Raw genomic sequence first — 7,063 nt, 5'->3', positions numbered from 1 at the left:
GAGTCTCTCTTTTTGTGTTTTCATTTTCTTGAGGAGCTAATTGTCTCAAAAAAATTTTGATTGAAGTGTTGTATGCGAAAAAATCATTTTGTCATTTCATGAAAAGTATGAAATTCTAGTTCGTTGCATCAATATGCTACGGTAGTTAGCATCATTAAAGACTAAGATTTCATTGGCATTTGAAAATAAAAAGAACTTTTTTAGCTTTTGGAAGGACTGTTAGAAATGTACTTGTCAGGAAATTAGGAATTGGAATGTATTTTTCATTAGTTTATTTTTTCAAAAAGTGAAGTAGTGAAAAATGATTTTTGCTTTCAGTTGCTTGGTTGTTTTCATTTGATTGTTTGTTTCCTACCCTCTCTAGTGTAGGCAATTCATTGAGTTGAAAGGGTACTTTCTCATTTAGTTGCATTTAGGGTTTTCGAGTCACATCGCTAAGGCCTGAAAACTTAGACATAACTCAAGATAAACTTTAAAATGAACTCAATTAACATAAGGTGGATTTGAAATCTAAAGACCATATCTAGAAGGTCTAGGCTAGAGATGTGTTATGACGTCTGTAAACCTAGCAGTTGTCATTAGCTTTGGCATTAGACAGCGCTAGTACAGATTTGTACTCCTCGTACTATTGAGTATATAACGGGAGACCCCTTTAGGCTGCAATCCTTTATCCATAGGAAGCTGACTCAGCCACCTTACAAACATGATACACCGAACACATCATTCGGGGAGATTTCCTTCTCGTAATTCTTGGTTCGCCGGGAGGTAGTCTGCAGTTCACATTTGCCTGGTAATCCTTTTTACCTAGATCATCCAAAGCAGTCATTTGATCTTTTTGGCTCATTAAACTTAAAATATCATTCGAGCACTTGTCCTCTCGAGCTTGTTTCCAATCGAAAGCTATAGAGTCATCTTTGTTTCTTTCTTGACTCTTAAAAAATGAAAGAGCACCAGTCTATTTATGTGTGTTAATAAATTGACTGCCCCTGATCTTATAACATCCTGTTAGTATTTTCTAGACCAACTCGTGAGTTTCCCTTAAAGAACTTTTAAAGCCTTGAAGTTTATCTCTCCCTTTTCCTGTTAACTAAGATAAGGTTATCGTGGCTGAACCATCTGGTTCACCTAGTTCTTCTTCCTCTCCTCCATCTGAAAGATTGCCTGAGGAGAATTTTCCTGAATTACCAGAGTCACTCGAGGACTAAGGTGTTGAACTTGGAATAGTTCTGAGCATTCAAACTTTGTCATCACGTCCTTCACCTACTTTAGATACTAGGTCACCTGTTGATTTTGGCCTGGAATCTCTAGGAATTCCCGTTCAAACTCCTGAGAATTCGCCGACCACTAACAGTCAGCATGGAGTAGTTATCTATCCTCTGAATCCTTTGTTTGACCCTATTGTGATATCATTTCAATATCAATACAGTCCATACGGTCATCCAGGTGTTCCTTTGGAATTATACCCTTGTAATTCTTTGGTCGTTCATCGTTGTTTGTTCCCAGATATGGAACCAGAAGGCGATGCTCTAGTCACCTCTCAAGATGAGTCAGAAGTTTCCACTCCACACACTATCGAGGAGGCAGAACATCCTTTTCCTTCTGAAGGTTTCCCCTATATAGGGAGCATTCCCATCAGTGTGTATTAGGAATTATCGCCTAATTATGTGTCTTTGGTACAATTGGTTTCAGGTACGCCTAGTGCTTCATCACTTTACCATAACCCTATTTGGGTGTCCAACACCATGCTTACTACAGGTCTGTTCATTGTGAACTCGACCTCCCAACAGGTTGTTACCTCAGTCCCGGTGCAACCCATTGTTTCGAACCTTCTTGTATTGTCCATCCCAGTCACCTGTCCGGTTCAACCATCGGTCTCAAAGAATGTCTCTGTTAGTTCCTCCATCCCTTAGGTCGGTGGCCAAGTTGTGCCACCGGAGGGGTAGAATCTGACTGTTTCTATGGTGTCAGGCACAACCAATGTGAGTGGCTCACAGGTTCACATGCTTGGTATGAACCGACCTTCTTCTAGCATTATTCAAAACCCTGTTGATCTTGTTGTATCGAGCAATGTCTAGTACCAACAGGTTCAAAATCCCGTTGGTCCGTTTGGGTCAAACAATATCCAATATCAGTAGCCTTATAAGGCTCAAGTCCAATACAAAAATCCTTACATTCCATATGGTTCTCAAGGAATGGCTAATCATCCTTACACCCCTCAGTCTGGGCAGTATGTTTAGCCTGGCTCATCCACTTTCCAGGGTGGCTATGGCTAGATTCAGTTCATAAATTTTCCAGGCACTGTTCAAGTACCCTTGAAACAGTAAGGACAACCTCTACAACAACAAGGGTGTTGGAAATAATACTGAGAGGGGGGGTGAATTAGTATAAGATCAATAATTTAATTTTCAAAACTGATTTGTATACACTACTTCAGCTTAGTGAACTAGCGTGTATACGCAACTATACTTAACGCAACCAACATATATGCAGAGATCTTTTGATTTACCCAAATTATCATACACTGAAATTTCACCAGTATATCAGGAATTCATTAGATAGTGCAGTAAAATCATAATAAAGAATCACACGTAAGCAACACACATGAACATCAAGATATAAGGTGGAAACCCAATGTGGGTGAAAACCACCTACTGTTGTCGTCTTTGTCTTATTTTAATAATAAGAAAATTATGTTTACAATTTTTATACTGGTACAGTCATACTAGTACGCAGGCTTCTACCTGCATAAGGTTACAACCTTCTATCATTCTCTAACTTCTACTGGAAGGGAGCTACAACCCCCTATCTCTTGTACTAGCTGATATATTTACTAGTACGTAGGTGCCGACCTACAGAAGGCAACAACCTTCTTTCTTCCTCTGGGGACCACGTTTCATAAATTTTCAGACTAGATCCATCAACAACATCATTCAATCATCAAATACATCTGCATCAATCAATCACCTTTTGAACCATCCACAACCGAATCAATCATTCACTTAGACAACCCATCAATATGATCATTTGGAGTACTATCACCAGACTCCAGTAACCCAAACCAGAACCCAGAAATCTGTAAAAATAGACAACAGCAACTAAAAAATATTTTATAAGGTATATGCTACTTCCATGTGTCAAACCTACATGTACACGTGATTTTCTCAAAGCCAACCAACATATACATCTACAAATATAAATTTAGAGTTCTGCAACTATTCTAAAATTTAGTTATACCCAGATCATATCATTTACAGAATAATATATGCATCAGTATTCGGATCTAGAGTATACATGAGCTTCAAAAAAAAAGATAGTTCATTTTACACCTTAAGATCCCGATTCATCATTAGATCTAATTCCTTATCATCAGCGCAAGTTCATCCTTGGTTCAGATCCAACTATGCACCATAACCCAATAACCTACATACTAGATCTCACACTTCATCAGATATTTGATACTTGCACACCTTGGCATAATGATCTTCTCCTCCTTTTATAGTTTGTATGCCTTTCTCAATACCATGGACCAAAAACACTTAGGACCAATACCTTGGACCAAATACCTAGGGTCAATACCTCGGACCCAATACCTTGGACCAATACCATGGATCAAAATACCATGGACCAAATACTTTGGACCAAAAAATAAGTTTTCCAAGGTATATGTGCTTTTCCTTTTGTGAAAATGTGTGTGTATGTATATGCAACTTGTTATACAGTGAACCCGCGTGTATACGCGGCTTGGCCAATGGTGAACCTATGTATACCTCCCTTTCTTCATTTTGTGAAGTCTGATCTATAACTCTATGATGTTAACCTGCTGTACTGTGATCTATCATCTTAGTGAGTCGCCATCAAGGACAACACCTATGTCATAATGCCAACAATCTCCCCCTTTGGACTTGATGGCAATACCAAGTCACTCTCCCCCTTTGTCATCAAGGGCAAGGGTCATGCTCCCCTTGAGTACATGTTGAAATCTTTGATATGCTGAAGTGTGCTGATTGAGCTCCTATGATCGATTCCATGCTCCCCCTGAGCACAAGCAAGGTCTACAAAAAGATAACATGACTCTATACATACATCACCAATGACATTATTATCACCAAAGACTCATACATACATCCATCTCCCAATCAAATGGGGATATACCAAATTTGACTCAACCACCCAACCAAGTGGGGATATACCAATTGTTTATACAAGAAACATTACATCATCCATCCCATGCATAGTGGGGTTACAAATCAGGTCTTTTCATGACCTTTACATTAAATGATATACATGACATATAAAACAGAGACTAAATATCTTAAACAAGACCATGATAGTCATCAATAACTATCATCAGCAACATCTGTCAATCAGCATCCAGACTAACAACCATGTTCTCCCCCTGAACCTGTTTCACCTGAATAAAAAACAACTATGCGGATCTATACCAAGATCTTCTAAGATAATGCCAACAATGCATTATTAGAAGCATGTGCTCCCCCTGCACCTGTGCCAGATGCTCACTGTCAGATCTGATCATTGCATATATCAGAATAGTTATCAAGAAATCATCATCAATCAGATATACATCAAGTTATCAACAACTTATGAGAGCTAACATATTTCCACATGTCATCAATAGATTGTAACCATCATCAAGCAGACTAGATAATTCACTGAACAATATCAGACCCCTTTCACCAGAGTCTGGCCCACTGCTTTTCCTGAAACCAACATATACACAACTATACCCACAGAAACCAGCGTATGTACGCAACTACGATTCATGAAACTTGTGTATAACCACCTTTCTTTGAAGAAAATACGATTTAACAACAGGATGATGCTGCAACTACTCCCAGCTTTTGTCTGAGATATTCAAATGTCTCTCTGGGCAGTGGTTTAGTGAATATATTAGCAACCTGTTCTTTGGAGGGAACATACTCCAATTTTACCTTTTTTTCAAGAACTTGTTCACGTAGAGACTGATATTTGATGGGTATGTGCTTGGTCTTGCAGTGCATGACTAGATTCTTTGAAATATTGATGGCACTTGTATTATCACATAGAATGGAGATGGGTGGGGTACATACGTGTTATAGACATTTTTTTGCCTTGCAGCTCCAAGCATGAAATGTCCATAAACCAAGGGCTCCTAAGTCCCTAAAAGTGTTGTTCCAACCCCTAAAGGAACAAGGTCAAGAAATTACAGCTTCTCCCAGAAGTTCTCCACCAGAAACTGCTCAGAATAAGTCAAAACAGGATCATTTCAGCTACTCCACTGGCTAGCTGCGTTGCATAGCACCTAAATACACTAGCTGGGTGCGTTGCAATGCACCTAAATGCACTATCAGGGTGCGTTGAGTGGGAAATGACAAATTGCAGTGTCATTCCACAAGGTGGAAAGACAATGGAAGCTTCCAGAATCTTCTCCTATGACACTTGCCTCACTGAATTCGACCAAGGATGAGTAAGAGGCTTTTAGTCTCCAAGTGGAAGAAAAAACTAACAGAGAGAAGACACTAATCAAATCACAGGCTGACTCATCCTCCTTGCATACATCTATATATGGATCCCTCATCCCAGAGATCCAGAGGCTGGAATTTTGTACATTGCAAGGAATTGTTGTTGGTTTTGAGATAGAGATAAGAGTATTGGGTGATTTATGCTTTGTTGGAGGTGAAGAAGGGGCTTCTTTGCTAGGAGGTTGATGCTGGGTCAGGAATCATCGGTTGTAACTCCTCCTGGATCTTCTTGTATGTCAATAAAAACTATTTGAGTTTCTCCTACATGCTTGTGTATCATTGATGCTTGTTACATTTATATGTTTAGCTTAAATCTGATCCTAAGCTTTTTATGAATATAGATCCATGTCTTTGTGTAGTTTTCTTCTTCTGTGATATTACAGGAACTTGGTGAAGCTGAGCAAGTAAGGGAGCAGGTAGCTAGAAGCTGTCAAAGAAGAGAGGGATTGGATCAAAGGATTAGCACAAGGCACAGGTCGGTTCTTTCTATACCCCTCTATCTTTAATTCATAAAGGAAATACAAAAGTAGTTTTCTCTATTTGTTTCTAAGGTAGCTGTCACACCTTAGTGGGATAGAGCAGTTCTAAATAGACATTTTTCCCGGTAACAAAATGGCGACTCCACTGGGGAGATGATTGTCTAATTAGTTTGTTTGTGTATCTTTTTGTTGTTTGTTTCATAGACTTATAAGTAGCATTCGAACTGCATTTGCCATAACAAATGCAAAGTAGACATCTGCTACTTCAATCCATTGAATGGATCTGTTTATGATTTGAACAGCTGATTCACAAATGATCTGATTGCCCTTTGTGATAGCTCTTAGACCCTCCATAGATCTACGCCTGATTGTGCATTACTGATTGCTTTTACTCGGCCAAAAACCAAAGACTAAACTGCAAACCGTGACCCAGAACCCGGATAGAATTCTTGTTTCTTCCCCAGCGCAGGTACTGTGAAAAGATCCTGCATTTCAGCGCAGTTCCCGAAAGGGCAACCTGCGCTGCAATCCAATTTCTCTGTGTTACAGGTGTGCTGATCAGACTAGCCCTGTGCAGCTGAGGTTCTTGTGCTTCATTCTTTCCAGTTTTATCTCTGATTTCTGCAGCCTGTGATCAGTGTATGTGTCTGTTTAAAAACCCATTTTCCTTGCTGTAATTCTGCCTCCTTTGTACAAAAGAATTGTAGATGTTTTGGTGTGTTTTTTGAGTCGTTTACAGTTTTCCTTTGCAAAAGTAGAATAGTCGTGCTGTCGTCCTTTGATTTTGATCTGTCGCAAGTGTCGATTTCGATCATAGGAGAAAGTTTGATTACTGTTGATGGTCGACTATACTTTTACTTTTTCCTTTGGTATGAATTTGTGACTTTCTAGTGTCAAAAACGAGTATTTATTTCAAAATCTTAAGGTGTCGTAATCATCTTTATCTTTTGATTTCGAAAAGAAGCTTGTTTGTGCTTGTCGCTTGAAAGAAAATTCAGATTTGTACATCAACTTTCTTTTTAGGATCAATATTAAGAAAGTCAAAAACAAATACATGCACATGTG

Source organism: Pinus tabuliformis, chromosome 5_2 (assembly GCF_031772625.1).
Source record: "Pinus tabuliformis cultivar Carrire ecotype Pingquan chromosome 5_2, CPIR1, whole genome shotgun sequence".
Taxonomy (NCBI): domain Eukaryota; kingdom Viridiplantae; phylum Streptophyta; class Pinopsida; order Pinales; family Pinaceae; genus Pinus; species Pinus tabuliformis.
This window is presented reverse-complemented; position numbering follows the sequence as displayed.